The sequence below is a fragment of the Lepidochelys kempii genome, chromosome 16, assembly GCF_965140265.1.
Source record: "Lepidochelys kempii isolate rLepKem1 chromosome 16, rLepKem1.hap2, whole genome shotgun sequence".
Taxonomy (NCBI): Eukaryota; Metazoa; Chordata; order Testudines; family Cheloniidae; genus Lepidochelys; species Lepidochelys kempii.
Window position 1 is genome coordinate 24,898,594 of NC_133271.1, and position 25,614 is coordinate 24,924,207.

Here is a 25,614-nt window from a genome sequence, read left to right on the forward strand (position 1 = left end):
TGTTTCCACAAATTGTGTAATTTCTCCTACAATGTCTCCTGGGCCCAATATATGAGAATTTCCCATTCCCAAGTTGGGAAAACTTTGCCATCTTTCAGCATAAAAATCAGACTTTACTTGTGGAAGTGGTTAAAATTCTGGTCCTTTCCTTGAAGTCATGAAGCTCTGCCTTTACGGAATGAGTCTTAACATGCGGGACAGTTGTGCCTTCCAGCACCCACCCCACCCAAGGTAAGAGCATTTGCTCCGCCTCGGGAGGGACTGCATGGAAAGCAATCTTGCTGTGCTTCAGGGATTGCCCAGGAACACAGCCAAGTTAGTGCTATATTGGCTCAGACTATTGAGCCTCTGTGAGTAAAACCTCCCCACAATGACCTTATCAATTGTGTTGCACCTACAGTCTGACCTACAACGGGGAAATCCTTCCCAATAATGTGTCTGATCATTAGTTTCTGTCAGGCCCCAATTGCCATTTAATCTGAGCCACTGGGCAAGACCACCAGAGAATCAACCCAATCAATCTTGTAAACGGTGTTCTCTTCCACCAGGGGTAAGCTGCTTCCTGTCTACCAGACCCTCTTTTCTAAAGAGAGAGAGAGATGACGGGGAGCTTGTCTGAAAGCTCTTTATTTAACGAGGCGTATTGTAGCTCCATGGCAGTGCTTTCTGGGTTCATAAGGATTGACTACAATTATCTACTTGACGCACTTAGTAAGCAGAATATACTGTGCAGAGTGGGAAACTACAGCCATTGCCTCTGCTCGTGTGTGCTCTGCTACTTCAGTCATGCTGTCAGTGGGGTATGCTTTGAATAATCCAGGCTCTGAGCTACTACCAGTAAGTAAAGGAATATTTTAAAAAGTGCCTGCAGCGATCTACAGTGGCAGGAACTGTTTCTACCAAACTTCAATAACCAGTTACTACCCAGATGCCCCTCTTTAGATCCATGTTGGTTGTGCTGCTGAATTTCTGTGTTCTCTGTGTGTGTGTGTGTGTGTGTGTATACACACACACACACACCCCTCTGCTGTCCTCATTCATCCATTCTGTAATTCTTTTCCCCCATCACTTCTCTTCAAGAGCTTGTTTACTGGCATTTGATCTTGTGCAAAGGAGTACTTGTGGCACCTTAGAGACTAACCAATTTATTTGAGCGTGAGCTTTCGTGAGCTACAGCTCACTTCATCGGATGCATCCGATGAAGTGAGCTGTAGCTCACGAAAGCTCACGCTCAAATAAATTGGTTAGTCTCTAAGGTGCCACAAGTACTCCTTTTCTTTTTACTGGCATTGCTATATTCCTTTTAGAGCCCACTAATATTAAAGCCACATAAATACGAGGGGTGAATGAATATGAACTGAACTCTTCCATATCTGCTGTTACTCTTCTTCAGGGATTTTGTAAAATAATGGAAACTCTGAGATACCCTGGTGATGCGTGGTATAAAGATCTGGCTAGATGGATGGACAAACAGGTGGACAGACAAATGGATGACTGGTTTTTAAAATGAAGGTTGGTGATTAGAGGGAGGCAGATATATCACCATCACTTGTTATATAGCAGTTGAATCTATGGGCACCCATCACAATATTTTGCTGAGTGGTGTTTTATTAAATTACTTTATGTTGTTGAGTTAGCTGCAGAAAGTCCTCTCCATTTATAGCTATTATTCCCCCACACATTCTTCATATAAAGCAATCATATAAACTGTCCTTAAACGTCCAGGTGCCAATCCATACACTATGATGGCCATTGAGTTGCATGATGCGATACAAGATAAATTATAGGGTAAAATAATTGATTGATGGCCTCTTAATTTTTTCTGCTTTCTTGCTTAGTCCCAGAAGGGAAAGTCTTGTCTAATCTTAGTGTGGGAGCCCACCACATAATCAGACCAGTAAATCTTGAAAGAGACACTCATTTCCCAATAGAAGTTTTCATAACTTCAGCCCTATGTAACAATGCCAGCTTGGAATTCTCCTGCAAGCCCCAATGGTCAGCACTGAGAATTGAGTTTACCTTAGATAACAACACATATCTCGTACTGCTATTCTTGCAGTGGCTGCATAAGATGGAAATACTGCTAAGGATGCCGCTAGAGGTCCAAAGTGGGATGCATAGCCAATCTCTCTTGTCAAATCATCTTAAAATAGCAGATCTGTAGTGCACAAACTGTACACCAGAGCATTCAAAGCATGAATCTGATAACTATTTGGCAGATAAATCAGATTTGTGGATCTTTCCTGTATGTAGAGGATTCAGAACATCAGTTTTGTCCTCATCTCAGTCTCCAGGGAATGTCTTTATTGAGGCTTCATTGTATTACCATCCTGTTAATTTCTCTGGCTTTCCTTAGTAAGTCTGTTGATTGGTTCTACGCTGACCCGCTGGAAACATGAACTCATTGCTTGGTATTAGATCAAGAAGCCCCTGTTGTTCCAGGATTTGTATAGAATCTTCAGACTGATGGAGAAATATTTTTTCCATGTTAACTTCCCTTGCAAGTTAGGTTCTATGTTGCTCATCCTGTTTCAACACCTGCATGTTTATGGTTCTCTCAGATTGGCCATTTGATTCCCTCTCTGAGGTGCTCTAAGTGAATACTGTCCATCACTTATTAGCCTTTAGACTTGCAGACAACAGTTCTCACCTCAAATCTCTGTCCTAATTCTCAAGTCATTGTCTAATAGGCATTTTTATTCTGGAGCAGGATTAGACCTGCTGCTCATTGTGGCCCCATGCTGCAAGATGATGGGCATCTTCGACTACCCTGGATAGAGGGAGTCTAGGGTGCTTGGCACGTGGCAGGATCAGGCCCACATTGGATCTGCATTTGCAAACAGTGTAGGAGGTTGAATCATTGTTCAGGTGAATGGTTCTTGTGTGTCATTCCTGTGCGGTCTGGTGAGCAGAGTGATGAAGCCTCTGGCTCATTCATGAGCCTCATGTGGTGGAGAAGGCCTCCAGACCTCCTTCCCCACTACCACCACCTTGCCTTTCTGGTGACCTTAACTTGGAAAGGTGGCTTACTGTCTTTAGAAGTCAGAGGTCATCCACATTCCACTCTCCATTGGCACCTTTCATAGCCTGTGGCCTTTCTGAATTTAGAGTCCATTCTAGTGAATTAAGATCAGCCTAGACTGGCATATCTACAGCCCTGGTTGATGGCTCATTTTTAGTTTCGAGTCCAACATGGCTTAACAGCTTCCCTCTGACAGTTTTGTGATCAGGCCACAAAATAGGTTTCCCTTTAAAAAGCAAATCTGTGTTTCCATTGCATTCTTCAGGGTGACTGACAAGGACTCCACTGTCCTCTGTCTTCCTGTTAATTCTCCTTCAGAGGGAGGTGAGGTCTGAGCACAGGGCTGGGATCCAGGGATTCTGGTTCCCTAATCCATTTTCTGTGACACTGAGCAGGTCATTTAGCCTCCCTGCCTCAGTTTCCCCAACTGTCAAATGGGGATAGTAATACTTAACTTGCAACAGTATTGATCAGGCTAATCAGGTGGTGGTTTTACAGCACTGAGCATTATTATAATTATGAACCTCTCTGTATTATCACTTATTTCTATAAATTATTATTCGTCTGTATATGAATTGCAGGAGCAATGAGGGGACCCAGTCAGGCCACATTGTGCTCGGCACTATCCATACACGGAACACAAAGACTGTCTCTGTTCCCAAGAGCTTGGAGTCCAATACTCATTTTCTTGTAGGCAGGAGGCCCTTCGTATTGCAATGCTTGCTCTTTAAAGAGCAATGAGATACATTTCTGTGCCTAGAAAAATGTACTGCTGCAAGGGCTCCCCTACGTACACTGGATGACAGATCTGTGTCCTGTGACATAGGGATTGTAGGTAGGGTGGGAATGGGAGAAGTGCCCCACTTGCCTTTTGCATTGTTTCCCAGCTGCTTGCTTTTTATTTTCACTTTTTAAAACTCTGAACTGGAGATTTTCCATGCAGCTTTGGTGCCAGCTGCTCAGCGTCATGATCACACCAGTTAAAGCTGGGAACAATACAGGCAAGCATTTTGCTCTGCTGGTGCACCTCAACCCTGACCTGCGGCATCACTGCTAGGCCACACTCAGCAGAGACTCGCTCTTCCATCCCCTGTAAATCCTGAAATATCCTCACCAGAAACCAATCCCAAACCAGCTGGAAGTAGAACATAGAAACATGTCCCCCTGCTAGAGTCGCACAACCAAGAGAGCTAGAGCTGCTTGGAAAATGGGAACTTTTTTTTTCTTGCAAAAATTTAAAAAATGAAAATTTCTTATCAGTTTTTGAAAAGCAATGCGTCTTCTTTCATGTGAATCTTTTTGTGAAAATTGTAATCTAAAATGTTTGCTTGTCATTTGTTGCCTCTTTCCCTCCCATTTTCTTTTTTCCATTTTGCCACTGAAAAATCAGGGAAGAATAGAAGGGGGAGAAAAAGGGCAAAATGAAAAACGAACGTGATCCTGAAAAGAAACAAGACAGAATTTTTTTTTATTTTGTTTTTGGGGTTTTATTTTAAAAAATTGAAAAAATGATTTTTGAGAATGAAAATGTTGATTTCCCCCCGCTCCCGCCACCCCACCCCCAAAAGATCATTTTATAATGAGGATATGTCCTTCAAAACTTTTGACCAGCTCTAAGCACAGCAGTCCTACGCAGATGGCCCATGACTGAAACAAAGCCATTCTCCCCTTGACTTAGGCTATGTCTACACTACAGCCAGGATCAAAGCCCTGAGATCGATCCACTGGCGGTCGATTTAGCAGGTCTAGTAAAGACCCGCCAAATCAACAGCCAATCACTCCCCAGTCGACCCCTGTACTCTACCCCCGATGAGAAGAGTAAGATAAGTTGACCCCGTGGTAACTCGAACTAAAGCATGTCGATTCCAGCTACATTATTCACGTAGCTGGAGTTGCGTAGTGTAGGTCGACTTACCGCGGTAATGTAGACTCCATAGCCTTAGAGAGCAAGTTTGTCCAGTTTCTGTAGATCATTATTACCAGACTCCCCAGTAGGACACCTGGCATTGGGGGACCTGGGGACATTTTGCTGTCTTTAACCCTTTAATGTTTCTTGACTTGAGGGAAACTATAACTGTTGAAGGTGAGGGCCAGCTTCTGTTGCTGGTGTTTGTATTGGTAGTTGGTTTCAGATAGGGTGAGAAGATGCTGGAGCTGTCCTAAATCAGTTCTTGTGCATACTTGCCAAATGACTGTGCTCCAGACTACTCCTTGCTGTGTCCTCTTTGCTGTCTCTTCACCCACACTTCTGTGGACACATGTCAGAGTGCTCCAAAATACTGAGTACAGCAAAATTTGAAGCCAGCCTTCCAGTGTTTTTGGCCTTATTATGGTTTGAAAAATGAAATACTGTAGGCTACTGCTGTATATTCCTTAGGGTACGATTGTGAGAAGCAGAAGCAAGCTTCAACACTGCTGAGCAGCTCACCTGGGGATCAGAACCTCTCTCTCTTTGGAGACAAAGACTCTGCCCGTGATAGGAGAAAACTAGCAGGCTCCAGTTCAGGAAAGCACTGAGCATGTGCCCAAGTGCCTTGCTGAACAGGGACCTTATTCTGGAAACCAGGAGCGCTGACAGCTTAGATTTAGTTCTCAAATGTAAGCTTTGTGCAAATAGTAGTAAGCGGGGGCTGCAAACTCTGATGTGAGTAGAAATGTTTTCTTGAGTTTTCAAAACTTAAGGCCATCGTTTCCAAGCTTTGATGCTTAGAGTTAGGCACCTTAATCCAAATTTAGCCACTTATTTAAGTGGCCTGCTTTTCAAGTGTGCTGAGTCTATTGAAATCAAATGGAGTTATGGGTGCTCTGCACCTCTGAATATCACACCATTTATTTAGGTGGTAATTGTCACATTTGGCTACCCAGTTTTAGGGACTGAAATTTGGTCTAACTGAAAAAAGATTTTAAAAGCTCACTGGCGTCCTCCCCATGCAGTTCTGGGAAGCCAAAACCATCTGCATTAGGTTGGGGCCTGGAATCCAGAAAATGAAACAAGGCTGGATTCTGGCTGTGCAGAATTACTCTGGAATCCCCCACACACAGTGCAACGTGGCCCGCAGACTATAAACTTCCCGTGAAACTGACCACTCTGCTGCCAAGTGTGTTGCTGCTGTTCTTAACACGTCACATATGTCCCCCCTTTCATCCTTTCTCAAGCTACATAACTGATTCAGTGTCAAGTTCAAACTCTCTTTTTACTTCTCTCCAAGGCCCCAATCTGCATGTCTGTTCTCACGTCCCCCTTTTTCCTCTCTAGTCCCCTAGGACCATTCCCATTCAGTTGTCTCTCTTAATTGCTTCCTTTGTGTCCTTCTTTCATTCTCAGCTTCATGCCCCCTTTGTGCCTGCTTTCATGGTGCCCCCTGTGCTTGGAAGCTGGAACAGCCTGGGCCTCTTCCTGTCCACTACAATGCAATACCCTCCCATTTTGCAAATGCTGGTCATTCCCCTTCTCTTCCTTCAAATCCATCCTTAATATCCATTTCTTGCCTGAAGTCCCCAAACTCTGATCTTCTCCCCAGTGCTGTCTCCATTCCTCCCCGCTGCTGTTTTGTTCCTTTTGGGTATTACATGGGTCCCAGCTAGAGTGAAATCCTCTGGCATAGCACCTTGGTTTTTTTCCTGTTTGCAAAACACTCTCTGTAAATGGCAAAGGCCATTAGCACCATATTATAATGCTCTATTTTGTCTGCTGCCATGTGAAAAACTTCCGCTCAATGAAACACTCCACTGGCATCAGCAGTAAAATTTTCAATAAACTCTTAGTTTACTAAACTACTTCTTTGGGGAGGGCGTGGAGACCCGGAATGGCTTACACACACAAAATGTTTAAAGGCCAGAGGGATCATGCAAAATGTATTAATTTAAATTCAATTATTTTTCAAGAAAAAAAAATATATATATATAATTTTTTTTTGAATTGGGTCACCATTCTACCTCTGCAGCGCTCAGCCATTTTACATGTGACACAGTCACCCACTCTGTTTATCTTGAGGCAATATGCTTTTGCAAACTGCCAATTAATTGCAGATTGGTGCCTGCTCTCTGGATAAACGTGCGGAAGCAAGAAATGGAAGGAGCCTGGTTCTGACTACTTGGGGAATTAAATCTGTCATTGTCTTAGCCTTGTTATCTGCTATGAAGCCAGACTTTTAACAGAGTGTACTTCTCGTAAACGCTCTTTTCAAGCACCTTCCAAATTTACATCACTAGTGTGTCAGGCATTGTTGATTGCTAGGCATCAGTGTTTTCAAGTAACCGCTTTCCAAAACATTAAACGGATACTGTCCCTGCTACAAGACAGGGATAACCATTACCAGGGGTGATGTGCTCTGAACCAAGGTCCTTCAAAGAAAAGGTAAAACCAAGACCTAATAAGATCATATGCTGGCATGTGTTTTGTTCTAGTTTAATTCTACTCTGTGGATTATAAATCCAGATAGTCAGTTGAGGAGTTTCTGGGGACTGGTCTGATCCGCAGACCTGTTAGGGAGGGTCATAGGCCCAGATCAGATCTGTTGATGACTTGTTAGGACAGCCTGCATCGTTCTCCAGGGCTAACTGATCTGAGAGTTCTTTTCCATCTCTTAAAAAATCCCCAGAGAATACACCAGAGGGGACAATCCTTCATCAGTGGGGGGATGCACTGAATAGAACTGAGTAGGTCTTGTCTGTTTCTAATTCAATGATGCTCTGCTGCTGAGTGCCTTAAAAGTAAGAAGAGGCTCAGCTGAATCAGTAGTGGCACCAGAGAGCCAGGACAAAATCCCCTCCCAAGGCAATCCTCAAAAGGACTTTAAACAGCCATCTTGACACTGACTTACTGTAAATTAACTGTTCCCTCTAAGTAAAGAGTAATGAACTATTTGAAATGAAGAGATAAGTGTGCATATGGATACATTCTCCCAGCCTCTTATGGACCTTCAGTTGGTTCCAAAACCAGGGAGTACCTGGTGATGGGGCAGTTTCTGCTCTATTACAGTGTAAATATGGAGTAAATCAGTGGAATTATGCCAGATTTATACCAGTGCAGCAGAGTAGAATGTGGTTCATTATTACCCATTTTTATGACCGCATCAGTGCACATAGTGATTAACAAGGCACACTGTTTCTTTATTATTAAATATTTGTATTGAGTGAGCAGCTTGAGGCCACAATGGGATTGTGCTAAGCACTGTACAATGAGTTCATGGTCTATCCAGAATAGACACAAACTGAACACTTAAGAGAAGAGGCTCAAGGATGGAAGCAGAGAGGACCATAGTAGAACAGGAGAAGTCAATCTATGATGATTGTTCCCAGTGGAATTCTCAAATTTGCTATGTGCTTTTATCTCTGGTGCTAGAGGCTGAATTTGGTAACTGCAACTCCCAAATGCTTGCTTAGTTACCATATGCCTTCATTATCCATTGCCAATGTGTTAATTAGGGTATTTTACAGCATATATTACCCCCCATTTCTCTCTGTCTGCTCTGATGTTGATCTGTATTTTAGGAGGGGCAGAGAGAGTACCCAATGTCTACACAATATTTTGGAGCCCAGGGCAGCAAGCCTCCCAGCCCGAGTACACGCTTGCGTTAGCAAGGCTCATGCAGCTCTCTAAAAATAGGTGTATAGACAGCACATTGAAATTGCAGCTCAGGCTCTGAAGTCCACCCTCCAGCCTGAGCTCCGGCCCAAGCTGCAACTTCAAAGTACTGTCTTTACAGCTGTTTTTAGAGCACTAGTGTGAGCCCAAGTCTGTTGACCTGAACTGGGAGGCTCACTCCGAAATGCTGTGTAGACATTTCCTCATGTGGCTCAGAAATGACCCTTTCTGGATAGAAAGGAAACCAAGCTGATAGGCTCCAAAGGGAGTTCCATCCAGTTGTCTCTAGCACAGAATCTTGGAGATGTAGGGTATAAAGTGATTAGCAGGGGGAAGAGGGTGGAATCCTCAAGACTGAGAAGTACATGAATGATTCCTAAGAGTTTAGGGACAGATACCGTTCAAGTAAGGAGAACTTTCTGAGAAATACAGTAGTATAGAAAATGTCTTCGATTCTCTTGGCCTGTTAGACCCAGGAACACTACTGAAGAGTGGAGCTGCCTAACCCCTGTTGAGCCCAAGAACATTGAAAAGCTGATGGGGGGGGAGGGAGAGCTCAGTGGTTTGAGCATTGGCCTGCTAAACCCAGCGTTGTGAGTTCAATCCTTGAGGGAGCCATTTAGGGATCTGTGGCAAAAATTGGGGATTGGTCCTGCTTTGAGCAGGGCGTTGGACTAGATGACCTCCTGTGGTACCTTCCAACCCTGATATTCTGTGATTCTATGGTGGAATCATGTGCAGGTGACTTGAAGAACATACGATAATCCAGTTACTACCAGAGACTGTTAAATAGATGGTAAAGCAGAAGCTTTGAACTCATGGAACTTGGCTTGTTTAGCCTAATCAAACAAAGGCTGAGGGGAGATATAATTGCTCTCTATAAATTCATCAGAGGGATAAATAGCAGGGCTGGAGCTGAGTTATTTAAAAGTTAGTTATTTAAGAGGTTCTGTGGCCTGATCTTAAAGTCTATGAACTGGAATACAGTCTCGTGAAGAAAATGCCACTATTTAGTCAGTTGATTCAAGACACACCTGGGTGCAGGAAGGAAGTTTCTGGCTTTGTAAGATCATGTGCCCTGTGGTCAGACTCAGGAGGAATATGTTCTGTATTGAACTGGTACTTCACTAGCAGGCAGAAGTTTGATGAGTCATATGAGCGATCAGGAATAACTGTGGGAATATGTCTATGAACGTTTCCCTGAAAGACCTTCGGGAATCATGGATATTGTGCCTTCCCTACATTTTTAAGGCACCTGAAAAGCTTCAAATTATGCCCTTTGCATGTGTTTGTACCGGGAACAGTAGCTATCTTTTTGTACATGCTGCCCCTGAGTCAAATAATTATAATTTATACCTGTTCTTTATGGCTCCAGGAAGTTTTCCTGCTCTTCCGGCTAAAAGGAAATTGTTACTTCCCTCTCCACAGCAAATGCCATGTTGGTAGCACTCCAGATATATGCCAGTCCACATTAACAACAATGAATGGCTGACAAAGGGCCTAATCCAGCCCTCACTGAAGTCAATGGGAATTTTGCCATTGAGTTCAATAAGCATGGGCTCTGGCCTGTAAACACCTACATAGCAGTATGAGCCTAATACCCTTTTCCCACTTAATGTCCTCCTGTCCAGTCCTACTGTAAATGGATCCTCAGGAATGTTGTTTCCTTTTCAGTTGATCTCTTGCTGTCCTAAGTCACCTCGTTGTGGGTATTGCACACAGCCATTTTGATTTCTTGTCTATCAGCTTACAACATGCCAGGCCTCTGGTACAAGAGAAGCTGAACTCAAGGTAAACATGGTTAGGATGTGAAGGCCTGCACACCAATGTGACTACAGAGCAAGCTCTGTGAATTGCACTCCATACATTAGAAGGCTACCATGTTTAAATTGGAGTGACCGTGGAGCACATGTGGTCATTCACTAGTATTAGCCAGGCTGCTGGAATAAGATCAAGACATTGTATGGGGTTGCAATAGAAAACATTGCTGCTGTTCTGTCCTACTCCTTCCAACTACTTCCCCCCCAAAATAGGAGTTTTCAGAAACACAGTGGATCTGCTTAGTGTTCTTTTCCTTGTGCCAGGATGCATCCTGATTTTTGTAGCAAGAACTCTGTGCTTCCCTTCCCTGTGCACGATGCAAGCAACCAAAGTAGACAAGTCTAAGTATTCATAGTCTAAGGCCAGAAGGGACTACTGTGATCATGTAATCTGACCACCTGTATAACACAAGCCAGAGAACCTCCCACAATAATTCCTAGAGCAGAGCTTTTAGAAAAACATCATCTTGATTTAAAAAATGGTAAATTGTTCCAATTACTCACCATTAAATATTTACACCTTATTTCCAGTCTGAATTTGTCTAGCTTCAACTTCCCGTCTTTCGATTGTTATACCTGTCCCTGCTAGATTGAAGAGCCCATTATTAAATAGTTGTTCCCCATATCGGCATTTATAGGCTGTGATCAAATCACGCCCCCAACTTTCTCTTTGCTAAGCTAAATAGATTGAACTGTTATAATGATCGCCCCAAAGGCATGTTTTCTGATCCATTAATCATTCTCATGGCTCTTCTCTAAACCACCTCCGATTTATCAATGTCCTCCTTGAACTGTGGTCACCAGAACTGGAAACAGGATTCCAGCTGCAGTCACACTAGTGCCAGACAGAGAGGTAAAATAACCTCTCTTCTCCTATTTGAGATTCCCAGTTATGCATCTTGGGTCTCATTAGCTCTTTTGGCCACAGCATCATTTATGCAAGGTCAACATCAAGGCAATGATCATAAACACTCCAGATGAGAAGTATGAAAATTACTGCTTTGGCATTGTAGGACATCAACCAAACTAGTCATGTTTTCACTTGTGTTTTTGTCACTGGCTGGAATTTCCAAATTGATAAAGGGGAACTAAAATCTGCTGAGCTGAGGCTGCCTATCAGGTCATTGTATCATACTAGAAAATTAAAATAGAAGCACGGCCCTACTGGGTCAGACCAAAGATCCATCTCACCCAGTATCCTGTCTGCCAACAGTGGCCAGTGCCAGGTGCCTCCGAGGGAATGAACAGAACAGGGAATCATCCAGTGATCCATCCCCTTCCCATTCCCAGCTTCTGGCAAACAGAGGCTAGGGACATCATCTCTGTCCACCCTGGCTAATAGCCATTGATGGATCTATCCTCCATGATCTTATCTAGTTCTTTTTTTAACTCTGTTATAGTCTTGGCCTTCACAACATCCTCTGGCAAGGAGTTCCACTGGTTGACTGTGTGTTGTGTGAAAAATACTTCTTTTTGTTCGTTTTAAATCTGCTGCCTATTAATTTCCTATGATGGATATGAGGGCCCTGTCTTGCTATCAAAAACCACGATTTATTACCACATTAGGCTTCAGTGGAGTTTCCGTAGAGGAGGGAAATTACTGCTACCACTACATACCCCTTCACAAGAACTGAGTAATGAATCTCCTTAGCACTTATTTTTCCTTACCAAATTCCCATGCTAGAGTTGGAGAAGCTGAGGCAGGAAATGGAAGTGGAGTTTCAAGCTGCTCTCTGCTAATATCTCTGGTTGCCGAGCCTTAGGCACCAACATTGGTTATTGTTTTTCATTTGTATTGCAGTAGTGCCTAGGGGCTGCAGTGCACCCGTGCTATGGAAATACTCAGTCCCTACCTCCACAGTGTGCTCTGATCAGACAGAGCTGAGAGCAAGGAGGTAGTAGCGCTCATTACACTGAGGCTCAGAGAAATTAATAGTCATGGGGAGTCTGCTGTAGAGTAGGGAATTGGACCTAGAGCCCCAAGCCTGTGCCTTACCCATAAGTCCATCCTTCCCCTCTCAACAGGGGATGAGACTCTTGGGTTTGGGGGGAGGCATTTTGTGATGCCCTTTAGTTCATGCTTAATGCTTTGTAGCTGGAATCTCTCTCTCTCTCTGTCCATAATTTAAAATGTGATTTATAAACAGCAAGGCAGGGGGCAAAAAAACCAATCCGCCTGACAGCATTGTTATGGTTTTGCTTTAAAAGGTTAACTGTCTTAAGGAACTAATAAAGACCATGGCTGTAATTCCAGATGCAAATGTGTGTGAAACAGGCTTGACATTTTAATGATACATTTCAGGCCCAGACCCCCCTATCTCAGGGAGAGTTTGGAAACATTTATTCCTTTCACCTGAACACATTCTCCCTGCCCAGCCACATCCCTCTTTAGTGTTGGTCATCCCTCAGTTAGCGCGGGCAGCGATGGAGATTTCCACTTGGCAGTGGATGGGTGTCTAGTTAAGGGATTTATAGGCAATCTTTAGCTGGGGGGACGGGCGTGTGCATAGGGCTGGGCGCACAGGCAGACCCGTGGGCCTTGTCGCTCCCTACCCACCGGTTTGCTGAACCACACCAGACAGGGACGATGAAGAAATGGGCTAGGTTCTGCTTAATTCGCAGTGAGTTCCTTTGCCATGTAAACCAGCTTTGCAGCGCAGTTGCTCCGCCCTGGATGGGAGCCAGTCCCTGAGCGAGCTGCCGGGCGCCGGAGCCAATGCCGCTCCTTGCTCCCCGGAGGAGCGAGCCCTCGGGAAGGGGCTTGAATTACAAACGCGGGGCAGGCGCTGGGTTCCCCAAGGGCAGGAGGCAGCGAGCTGCGCCCGGCGGCAGAGGAAGGGGGGTGGCCTCGGCCTCCGCTCCCAGTAACCCCCGCCTGGGCCGGGCGCCCCTCGCGGCGTCATTCCTCCGGCCGGAGCAGCGGCGCCAGGTGAGTGCCCCGCGGGAGCCCCTGGCTCTCCCGCCCCGGCTCCTTTGACAGAGGGGCCGGGGGAGCCCGCCTGGCCCCGCGGCGCTCGGAGCGGGCGGCCCCCGGGGGGCGTCCCTGCTGCTCCTCCAGCCGGGCCGCGGGCGGGGCAGTCAGACCCCCCGGCCGGCAGCCTGCGGGCTCTTAACGGCGCCCGGGCAGCGGGAGATGGGAATAAACCCTGGGCAGTGCCCGGCGTCCATCCTGGGAGCGGGGGTGTCGGAGCAGATTCGTGCCTAAGCCCCGCGTGTGCCCTCGCCCCCCCCCGACGTGCCCACAACGAGAGCACACTGGTACCAGCGCTTGGAAAGCGGCTGGTGCGTGTGACTTTGTGTCTGCACTGAGGAGTGGGGGTGCCCGCAGGAGGCTGCAATTGCCATCTTTAAAGGGAGACACTCAAACTTAAACCCCCGTCATATAAGAATGCGACTGTCCTTCCCTAATGGGCTAATGGCAGCTGAGAATTAACCCTGAGGAAGTGGGTAAAGCCTGGCAGCCCTAGTTCATTTCCCCACCCCCCCCATTTATGCAATTTGTCTGCTTTTTGCATTTCATTCCGACTGGGGCAGTGAAACTAGGTAGAGCAGTTTCACTCCCCTCCCTCCCAGTTTAACACTGGTCAGTTCCGCTCTCTGGATCCCCTTTCACTTGTCTGGTGCCTGCTTGATCCTAACACTGCAGGGAAGGTTCAAATTGAAAAGCAAAGTGACAACAACAAAAAAACTGGTGTCTTTGAAATTAAATTAAATAATCAAATAACCCCTGGCAAATGTTTCCCTTCATATTAGGTTTCGTACAAACCTTTTTAAAAAAAATTAAATTCAGTTAAAAACATATCACGATAGTGGATGCGGCTTGAAAAATCTTAACCAGTTACTTTATCTGATCTGGTCTTTGCTTGAACGATGAATAATGCAATGTAACAAATAATCACCAAGTGAAGATTGTCATGTTTGCTATAGTGCTTTACATTAAAAAAACAAAAACAGCAAATCCTTCTGGTAACTAGAGCCCCAGGGGGATGGGTGCTGGAACAATTTCTAGTGGGGGTGCTGATGATGGAAACTATGTATTTGATGTTTGTTATTACTGCTTCAGGCCAGGGGGTGAGGCAGCACCGCTGCACACGGGAGAGTCTGACACAGCTTTCTGATGGGGTCTTACCGAGGCCAGGGACTAGACGACGGCTCCCCATGGGGGGTGAAGGCAATGCACCAAGCAGGACCCGGCTACGAGGTAGCACGCCAGGCAGGAGGAGGAGGATGGGGAGGGAGTATGAGGAGACGAGGAAGGTCACAGCTGTACTTGAATATGTTCCTGTTAAATTGTAGCCTGGCATTTACAGTGGTTCATTTTCACAGGCCAAGTGGTTATTAATAGTCAAGTTAATGTTCGAAGGCAAATTGATTTGACTCCACTTACTTCCTTTTATTTCTCAGCCATCAGTTGTTCAGTTACTTTTCTTGTGTGGGTGCACAGGGGGTGGGAGTGGGGCCATGGCCCCTTTGAAAGGCCAGTCCCTACAGCAGCGTTAGCTCTGCCGAGTGCTCGTACAGCATCCCTTTTTGCTGAGCCCCTGGTTGGGAGGCTGGGGCAGGCTCTTTGCCTCTTTCCTCTGTACCCCCATGCAGGAGCCAGGCAACCTCTGGCCCTTAGCAATTAGTACTTGATGTCACCAGGAATGACTGCAGTGCTTGAAGGAGACGCAATCACTGTGGTTAGGCCTGAAAACACAGCCCAAGCAAACTCCTAAGAGACTGAACTGCCTCTCATGGCCTCATTAGTTGACAGTATTAAAATGAGGAGACGCCAGAGCAGTGAGTGCAAAAGCTGTTTAAACAAAAGAGAATTCTCAGCTCACTGGGAAAGTGTCTCCTTGCTTTCTCCCAGTGAACCATGCATGCTGTGCTCCGTTCTGTTCCCAATAGGGCTGAGCTGTGTGTGTCTGTCTGTCTGTTTTAGCAGAGCAGCTTAGTAGGATTTTGTGGCCCTAGGGTGCATATTTGAGAGGCTGGAAAGATTGTGCACAGAGAGAGAAAGCAATAAGTAATTTCATAGGATCTCAGCTGCTGTAAGAGTGATAGGAATAACACCTTTTCTTATTCAAAATGCTCCCCATAGCTCCACTGGGGTTTTATGCATCAGAACCGCCCTCCTCCTCTGCTCCTCTTTGACTCTCATAGTGTTAGACATCTGTAATTTTGATGACAGACTTAATAATATAAGCTACAATTGTCTTTTATGTTGCAAAGAGCTTTCAAAGAGCCTGTAACATTATCAGCTGGGATAATGGAAGGCAAGGCCAATATTTTCAAAAGAAACCACTGATTTTTGGGTGACTCGGTTTCTGGGGGCACAGCTTGAGACACTTGGGACGTGTTTTTTTAGAGGTGCTGGGCATTGCCTTCTGCTGGTATTGTGCATGCTCAGCACCTTTTTGAAAATCAGGCCTAGGGTGTTTCAGGTTGGATACTCACAGTCAGTGACCACTTCTGAACAGGTGGGCATCCACATTTCTGGAAAGATTTTTTTTTTCCCTTGGTAACTAAGGGCATGTCTACACTACAATCTTAAGTCAACCGAGGCTAGGTTGACTTACAGGCACCGTGGTAATTATTAGAGTGGCTGATGCCCACACTACCCTCCTTCTGTTGGTGGTGCGCATCCTCACCAGGAGCACTTGCTGGTAGAGGAGGGACGGTGTGGGGAGTTGAAAGCCAGGGTTCTCAGCTCCACACAGCTCCCCACCAGGAGCCCAACTGTCCCCCAGGCTACTCGCCTCCCTGCTTCCAGCCAGTTGGCTGCCACGCTCCCAGCAGGGAGTCGAGAGCCACAGGAGTGTGTGTGGCGGGGTGGCAGCCAAGGGACAGTAGGGAGCCCAGGCGGCAGCCCAAGTTGGGAGCCTGGGTGGTAGCCTGGCTTGGAGTGGAGACCTGGCAGTAGCCGGCTGGAGAGCCAGGATCCCGGCATTCTTGTCAATTTCAGGGCTTCAGCTGATCCCTGAAATTGACAAGACAGCCAACAGCTGATGTAAGGAACACAGTGTCTACAGAGGCACTGCATCAGGCTAACTACACCGACATAAGCCCTGAGCCTCTCCGGGAGGTGCAGTAATTATGTTGGTGTAGCAGGACACCTACATCAGCGGGAGCAAGGCTGTAGGACAGACACTGGCATAATTAGGTTGACATAAGCTGCCTTATGTCAACCTAACTCTTTAGTATAGATCAGGCCTCAAAGACGCTTGGTCGTCTCCAGGGATCCTCTTCCACAGCTTGCTCGCGCGCGCTCTCTCTCTCTCTCTCTCTCCTTTCCCCTTGTAAGGATTTTCTGTGTTTTCCTGACTAAACTGAGAGCCTCCAGCCACAACGCAGCCGCGTCATGTGCCCTGCTTATTATGAACTGAGAAGTCCAGTCCATGATTCCATTTGCACTCTGTGGCTGTTGCTCTCTTTAGGTGTGTGGTGCATATTCTCACTCCAGCCCTTGGAGATGACTCATGTGAGGGATGTTGCCTTCCGGAGCAGATTGGCACTAAATCCCAGCACAGGAGATGCCCATGGCAGCTGGATAATATGGTGACGGTGATTTAGAAATGCTTATAACAACCCTGGCTCGCAGTTCCATAAAGAGTCTCCTCTCCCTTGTCCTCACTCTGTAGCCAGTTCTTTCAAATGAAACACCTCCCCACAACTTGCCCAGTGCCCAGCTGGCTTAGCAGATGCCCTGTCAATAGCCAGAACTTTTGCATCTGAGCAGGAAATGAGCAGGAGCTTAGTCAAAGCTGCAGAACTTCTCCAGAGACGCAGAAAAGAAGTTTCCCTTGCCCAGCTGGGAACTGTTGTTTCAGCCATATGTTTTGGCCTGGAGTGAGTCAGGTGGGATCAGAAGTCCTGGGGAAAGCGCATTGGTGTCAGTGGGTGTCCTCATGCCGGTGCAATTCTGGCAATGGTAGGTCCAGATCTCTGCACTGCTGTGATGGGCGGAGTTCACCCACTTGACTCCCAGCCAGTGAACAGGACGCAGTGAAGCTGGGCTGCAGCCAGTAGATGTATGGCAAAGACTTGGGAATAAGAATTAGGGTGATAAAACCAAGAATTTTAGCAAAAGCCTTTAAGCAGTTTGTCACACACACAATCTGATAGGCTAATGTACTGGCTATTAATTCTTTCAAAGTGATTGTGCAACATGGTACGTGCACTGGTGCCATCCCATGCATAACAGAGCTGAAAATTCCAGAGGTAATTTAAACCAGTTCTTCCACCAGCAGGGCATTTCCTGGGAGCCGCTGTCCCTTGAGTGCACCTCAGACTTCAGGTCCTCCCAGTCCCTCATGAAATGTCTGGCACTGGGGAGTCTGTGCTCCTGAGGGCCTTCTTAGGAAGATCCCGCCCCATATGTCATGAAAGATCATATCCCACATTTTTTGGGAGTAAGGGTATTAATTCTGGGGTGCTGGGCAAATTCCAGCTCAGGAAATTCCTTTCTGTTTCCAAAAATTGCCCCTGCAGTGTCCAGTGAATACAGTGTGCTTTGCTTTCTGACCTAAAAGCCGTTGTGTAATCTCGCTGTGTGCTGTCAAACTCTTACTTGTTCCACACTAGCAGTGGCAGCATTTGTGTGTGTGTGTGTGCGAGTGCGAAGTGATTCCTATGGACCTTTACCTAGAGGGATTGTGAAGCTTAAGAAAGCCTGTAAAGTGCTTAGTGATCTGCAGATGGAGGCACTAGAGAAAGACAAAGTACGTATCGTTATTATTATTGGTATTAAACAATACCACCACCCTTTCTGTGCTACCCATGGGTCTGTGCAGTCTGGGTTTCTAGGGGATGTCTGCCCCGGGCTTGGGCACGTGGTGGCAAAAGCTCAATCTGCTGAATGTCAAGTGAAATGAGCAAGCATCTTAGAGAGGTAATTAAGAAAAAGCAGAAAGCATATAGGGAGTGGAAGAAGGGAGGGATCAGTAAGGAAAGCTACCTTATTGAGGTCAGAATATGTAGGGATAAAGTGAGACAGGCTAAAAGTCAAGTAGAGTTGGACCTTGCAAAGGGAATTAAAACCAATAGTAAAAGGTTCTATAGTCATATAAATAGGAAGAAAACAAAGAAAGAAGAAGTGGGACCGCTAAAAACTGAGGATGGAGTGGAGGTCAAGGATAATCTAGGCATGGCCCAATATCTAAACAAATACTTTGCCTCAGTCTTTAATAAGACTAAAGAGGATCTTAGGGATAATGGTAGCATGATAAATGGGAATGAGGATATGGAGGTAGACATCACCATATCTGAGGTAGAAGCGAAACTCAAACAGCATAATGGGACTAAATCGGGGGGCCCAGATAATCTTCATCCAAGAATATTAAAAGAATTGGCACAAGAAATTGCAAGCCCATTAGCAAGAATTTTTAATGAATCTGTAAACTCAGGGGTTGTACCGTATGATTGGAGAATTGCTAACATAGTTCCTATTTTTAAGAAAGGGAAAAAAAGTGATCCAAGTAATTATAGGCCTGTTAGTTTGACATCTGTAGTATGCAAGGTCTTGGAAAAAATTTTGAAGGAGAAGGTAGTTAAGGACATTGAAGTCAATGGTAAATGGGACAAAATACAACATGGTTTTACAAAAGGTAGATCGTGCCAAACCAACCTGATCTCCTTCTTTGAGAGAGTAACAGATTTTTTAGATAAAGGAAACGCAGTGGATCTAATTTACTTAGATTTTAGTAAGGCGTTTGATACTGTGCCACATGGGGAATTATTCGTTAAATTGGATAAGATGGGCATCAATAGGAAAATTGAAAGGTGGATAGGGAATTGGTTAAAGGGGAGACTACAACGGGTCCTACTGAAAGGTGAACTGTCAAGTTGGAGGGAGGTTACCAGTGGAGTTCCTCAAGGATCAGTTTTGGGACCAATCTTATTTAATCTTTTTATTACTGACCTGGGCACAAAAAGTGGGAGTGTGCTAATAAAGTTTGCAGATGATACAAAGCTGGGAGGTATTGCTAATTTAGAGAAGGACAGGGATACCCTACAGGAGGATCTGGATGACCTTGTAAACTGGAGTAATAGGAATAGGATGAAATTTAATAGTGAGAAGTGTAAGGTCATGCATTTAGGGATTAATAACAAGAATTTTAGTTATAAGCTAGGGACGCATCAACTAGAAGTAACGGAGGAGGAAAAGGACCTTGGAGTATTGGTTGATCATAGGATGACTATGAGCTGCCAATGTGATATGGCTGTGAAAAAAGCTAATGTCGTCTTGGGATGCATCAGGAGAGGTATTTCCAGTAGGGATAAGGAGGTTTTAGTACCGTTATATAAGGCACTGGTGAGACCTCACCTGGAATACTGTGTGCAGTTCTGGTCTCCCATGTTTAAGAAGGATGAATTCAAACTGGAACAGGTACAGAGAAGGGCTACTAGGATGATCCGAGGAATGGAAAACTTGTCTTATGAAAGGAGACTCAGGGAGCTTGGCTTGTTTAGCCTAACTAAAAGAAGGTTGAGGGGAGATATGATTACTCTCTATAAATATATCAGAGGGATAAATACCAGAGAGGGAGAGGAATTATTTAAACTCAGTACCAATGTGGACACAAGAACAAATGGATATAAACTGGCCACTAGGAAATTTAGATTAGAAATTAGACGAAGGTTTCTAACCATCAGAGGAGTGAAGTTTTGGAATAGCCTTCCGAGGGAAGTAGTGGGGGCAAAAGATCTATCTTGCTTTAAGATTAAACTTGATAAGTTTATGGAGAAGATGGCATGATGGGATAACATGGTTTTGGTAATTAAATATTCATGGTAAATAGGCCCAATGGCCTGTGATGGGTTTTTAGATGGGGTAAGATCCAAGTTACCCGGGAAAGAATTTTCTGTAGTATCTGGCTGATGAATCTTGCCCATATGCTCAGGGTTTAGCTGATCGCCATATTTGGGGTCGGGAAGGAATTTTCCTCCAGGGCAGATTGGAAGGCCCTGGAGGTTTTTCGCCTTCCTCTGTAGCATGGGGCACGGGTCACTTGCTGGAGGATTCTCTGCTCCTTGAGGTCTTCAAACTACAATTTGAGGACTTCAATAGCACAGATATAGGTGTGAGGTCTTTTTTAGGAGTGGTGGGTGAAATTCTGTGGCCTGCATTGTGCAGGAGGTCAGACTAGATGATCATAATGGTCCCTTCTGGCCTAAATATCTATGAATCTATGAATCTATGAAATTGAATAGTGCTGAGTGCATTCTCACAAGAGAAACCCAGCTCCTTCCAGATGATCCGTGGGCAGTGGGTTCCACAGCCAGAGTGAATCTGGAGCCTTCACCAGAGACTTGCAACCCAAGAGAGGAACAAAAAGGAGAAAGGGGGAAGTCTGGAAAAGAGTGGCTGACGGCCAGGCTTTTAGAGAGACTCCGACCATTCCCACTTCTGACAGTGACGACAAGGGACATGGACCCATCCTGCAAACCCCTCCCCTCTAAACCAGAATTGACTGTAAGCACCAGCATCGCCGTTCCTTGTGTCAGTGGCAGAGTGGTGATTGGTTTTGGAGCCAGCATATTATTTGCCACACTTGAATGATGGCGCAGATGTGGGAAGGAAGCGTTTAGACCTAGGAGCTTAGCTGTGGTTTGTGTGCATGCATAAGTCTTGTCCTTCGGCTGGCTTAGTGACGGAACGGACGGGAATACTGCTTTGGAGCCTCTCAGAGAACCGATTTCTTGTCTATTTCAGTGCTTGCCCTTTCACAAGAGTGAAGGAGCTATTAAGGGCAGAGGGCTGTCATCGTTTAACAGCACCCAGCAGCACCATACAACAGTTTAAGACACAGAATGACGGAAGAAGAATTCTGATCCCGTTGAAAGTGTGAAGGGAATTTAAATGAGCAGAATGATCACTAAGATGGCTTTTGGCCAGGACACAGGGTTATCATCTTGACTCTTACAAAAAGTGCCCTGAGAATTATGACTACAAGTGCCAATGACCTCTGCATCAACTTGTCCATTAATATGAGGGGCCACTCGTTCAGTGCAGACTTACAAGGGGAAACTCTAGGCACAGAACTGCCCAGCACCCCTTCCTATAGCATCAGGGTATTCCATGCATGTCTGCCATGGTCCTTCTTAACTTGGCAAAGATCACAGCACAAGGTAATATCACTCGGGTGAAGTGACTTGCCCCAGATCAGGTGGTGAGGCAGTTGTGAAGCCCTGACACTCTAAATCTAAAGACAGGTTTCAGAGTAACAGCCGTGTTAGTCTGTATTTGCAAAAGGAAAAGGAGTACTTGTGGCACCTTAGAGACTAACCAATTTATTTGAGCATGAGCTTTCGTGAGCTACAGCTCACTTCATCGGATGCATACCGCCCCCTGCTCTAAATCACTAGGCAACGCTCCCAGCACCATAGCAAGTGCAGGAGAAATCTCTGGGAAATTCCTGCACCCTTATCTGTGTTGCTTATTTGTTACTGGTGTCCTAAGCACTTTCCTGTCTCCCTGATTCTGAGAACAGAACTCTCATCCACTCCAATCTGTTACTCCATGGCCAATTGCAGGAGGTGGAAGAACCCTGGGAAGAGCTAGTCACAGCATTTACGGGGATACGTGTTTCCTTCCCAGTGCTATAGAAATGGCCTTCCCAGAGCTTGGCAGGTTAATGTTAACGTAGGCTCACTTTTGACCACGAGCCCCCTGAGCGGCAGGAGAATGCTTAACCGTGGCAGCTTTCATGTAGTAAGATGAAGGTGTGCTGTTGCTTTAAAGACTTAGCTTGCTACTTAATGTACACATGAGCTGCTGCGCAGAGTAAACAGTAAGCAGTGTGTGTCCATGTCTGTCCCGCTCCATCAGTCCCTGATCCTGTTCTCTGGGCCGGGGGAGTCAGATACCAAGCTGGTGTCCTTGCGAAATTGGGGTTCACCCCAGCCAGATGGTGCTGAGAGCTTGGCTTGTACGCACTCCGTGACCGTCCCCGGGTGGCTACCCGGAATGCTGTAGCACATGCCAGCCTCTTGCAAGTTTGCCCCCTCAGCCAGACTGACAAGTAACCATGGGAATGTCCGAGCTTTGTCACATTTAGCAAGTAAAGTGGTTCACGACACATTAATCACTGATGGCCACGCTGCCTGGGTGCTTTTCAGTTCACTCGTGGCAGCCTGCTGTGTTGCAAAAGAAAAGAAAAAAAAGAAGTCTGATAAAGGGACCTTTGAACCCCAGCATTTGTGTCTCCGCTGTTGCCTGGGCACTGAGCTAGAGAGATCACTAGCATCAAAGGAACTTGTTTGCCACCCCGGATGCTCATGCTTTCAGTCATGGGCTTCAGTAGCATTAACGCTTCTCTGTGTTTGTCATCTGCTTTCTGCCTGCTGACTGTGGGGTCACTTCAGAAACCACTCAATAATGCCTGGTGGTGGGAGCTGGAAACCAGAACCCCGCAGAAACCTCACTTGGAATGTCAGCAAGTTGGTTCCTGGTCCATGCTTCCACCACAGCTGTGGAGATCAGCTCAGCCCCGTCCCAAATTGGTACATCAGGGCGTTCTCAGTGGAGGGGCTGCAGCCCTGCTTGTTAGTTGTGTTGTGGTATCCCCTAGGAGCTGCAGACAGGGACTAAGTCTCCACTGGGCTCGGTGCCGTACAAACCCAGAGCAAAGAGATGGTTCTTGTCCCAAGGAGCTTACATTCTCCAGCTGTCTCCCGCAATAGCCAGCCCCAAGTTTTCAAAAGTCTCCCTCCACCCATAGAATTTGATTGGCTTGAAAATCATGAAATTTAAACAACAAATAAATCTGGGGTTCCTTTCATTTCCCTTCTGGATTGTGAGTCTTTAGGGGTCATGTTTTCAAGCTTTTGTTTGCAACCATGGGGGCTAGAAAGTTACTTTTTTAAAAAAGCAAAAGCTGAGATTCTGGTATGTTCCCATGACTCCAGGAGCTGGGCCTGCATGAAAAACACCAAATACCACGAGACTCGCAATACGATCACAAGAATTGGCGCAATACAATCACCAGAGTTGGCTACACTGCATCTCTTCCTCGCACTTGGTTCAACCGAGCACGAATGTGTTGATCTCTAGGGCACTCTCCAAAGCCTTTGCCTGCGTTGAGTGGGGAAGACCTTATTTGTTGTAGGTTCGGGCATTTGATCTTCCAGCTGATGTTGTGCACGCTGTGGTTTGGATTGGGAGGTGTGTAGTAGCTGTCATCAAGGTCTAGGTGCATGAACCATGGATGTGTACATTGTATAAATCAAATAAATAACTCTGTTCTGAATCATGGGGAACCCACCTCCCCAGCCCGATTCCACACTTCAAATCAGCCAGCACCAGCCCTGTCTGTACAGAACAGCCATTTCCTCTCCTTCTGGAAGTAATCTTTAGGGTAGTTTATGTGAGCGGGGCAGCAAGCAAAGAAAGAATCCATGTTTCTGAAGTAAATGCTGCCATCTGTCATGCAAAATAACAGATTAGGACTCTACGTGCGTGAGGGAGTGCGTGAAACCAAATCTCAAGGGTTGCATGGATACTGTGCCACTCATTGCCCTTTGCAGACCAGCACACGTTAAAGGGGCTACGCTCCAACAAAGTTCCTATAAAGCTGGTTTGCATTCGCAGCTCCTGCACGTGGCCCCTTTCACAATGATTAAATTGTCATGCCAGCTGCCGTTCTCTTCATTGCACTCTAGAATGTGTTCCTGTAACCTTCATAGAAATCAAGTGGTACTGTGTTTGTGTCTTAGATTGTACGTGTATGAAATATATCCTCATACAGAGAGAGAGAGACACTCATGTAATGAAAATTTAGAACCGTACCAGTAATAATAGCTAGCTGTTATATAGAGCTTTCTGCTGTAGGTCTCAAAGTACTTTACAAGGGAGGTCAGTATCATTATCCCCATTTTACAAAAGGGGAAACTGAGGCCCCATCATACCCTAATTTGGGCAGATGATAGTTTATCTTTTAATTCCACATCTCCTGCCCCCAATTGCTGGTGCTAGCAAATGCTAAAGCATTTCTATATAGAGATACTTGTTTTGTTTTCTTATGGGCTTTGTGCTGTGCAGTTTTTGTGGCTGCAGTGTTTTTATTTTTCCCAGACTGAGCCTAGACCTTTGTTTCCTATTGACTCATGCCACCTTTCGCCTGCCCCTTCCTGTCCTGCACATAAACACAATGTGGGAGTGGGAAGTGAGCACGACAGCTGGGCCCCCATTTTGATAGATGCATGTGAATTACACCACTTGAGAGCCAGCCCGCTGAGGAAGGAAGCGATAGAGCTGTAATGGAGGAGTTGCACACTCTGAAAGCTCTCGGGAAAGGTAAGAGAACCACAGCAGGGTGGGATTTCAACAGAGAACATGGCTATATGTTCAGAGCAGTTAGGTTGTTGTGGCAAGCTTTAGCCTGGCTGTGATTAGCTGGCTCATCTGTGCCTGGCTGTTCTGTCCTGCATCATGTGAGGACCTTACGAACATGTCGTGCTTATAACGAGAGTCTTAGTACTTTTGAGGGACACTTCATTTTCAAGGCTCTGCCTGCCTGAATTTCTGATGGTGCCATGGAACCAAAAGTTGCCAGCAGGTCTGTTCTATCTACACAGATCCAAAGAATCAAGTTGATTTCTCAGGCCGGCTTTCTGTCTTTTCTTTTTAGCATTTAGCAACTGAGTCTTTACCAGGCAAATAGTGGAAGTCCTTGAGCTGTCCTGCAGCAGCAGCAACATGAGAGAGCCTGCGTCAGTGTGTGGGCTTATTTTGCCATTGCTCCCAACCTCTAGTGTCAAAGGGGTGGCTAGTCTCCCCTTCATGCATGTGTACCACTCTTCACTCCTGTTACCACTAATGGAAATTACCCATACGTACGGAGAGGGAGGAGAGAGTCCTAAATCTTAGCACAACATCAACGTGCATTTTCATCACCCAGGTTTCAGCAATAATGAACTGTGTCTGGGTTTAAAACAAAGGGGTGAGAGGGTGAGCGTGTTAGGGCCATTCAGAATATCTGCAGATGAGCTGATGAAATATAAGCAGTAAAAATAAATTGAATATTTCAGGGTCTAAGCAGCCTGTCTGTAGGCACCAGGAATGCCATTTTCCCTCAGTATACAAGATTACCTTCCTTTGAAACATCCACTATTAGCTGCTGCTGGGGGCAGGATACCGTATCAGATGGCCTAGGGGTCAGATCTGGGATACTGTGCTAGAGGGATACGTAAAAGCACAA

The 25,614-nt window shown here is 45.8% G+C and overlaps 1 protein-coding gene across 17 annotated transcripts in view; it reads left to right on the plus strand.

The window, feature by feature from the left end:
- Positions 1-25,614, plus strand: part of DAB2IP (DAB2 interacting protein) — a 354,231-nt gene that overhangs the window by 206,136 nt on the left and 122,481 nt on the right. The window contains exon 1 of one of the 17 annotated variants that reach the window (XM_073314883.1): positions 13,013-13,050. The exons of 14 other annotated variants lie outside the window; for them this stretch is intronic. The gene's annotated coding sequence lies outside the window, so the exon portion shown is untranslated. Of the gene's footprint in view, positions 1-13,012; positions 13,051-13,222; positions 13,359-24,614; positions 24,711-25,614 lie in introns of those variants that run through there. 2 more of the 17 variants (XM_073314886.1, XM_073314880.1) reach the window with 2 other exon arrangements.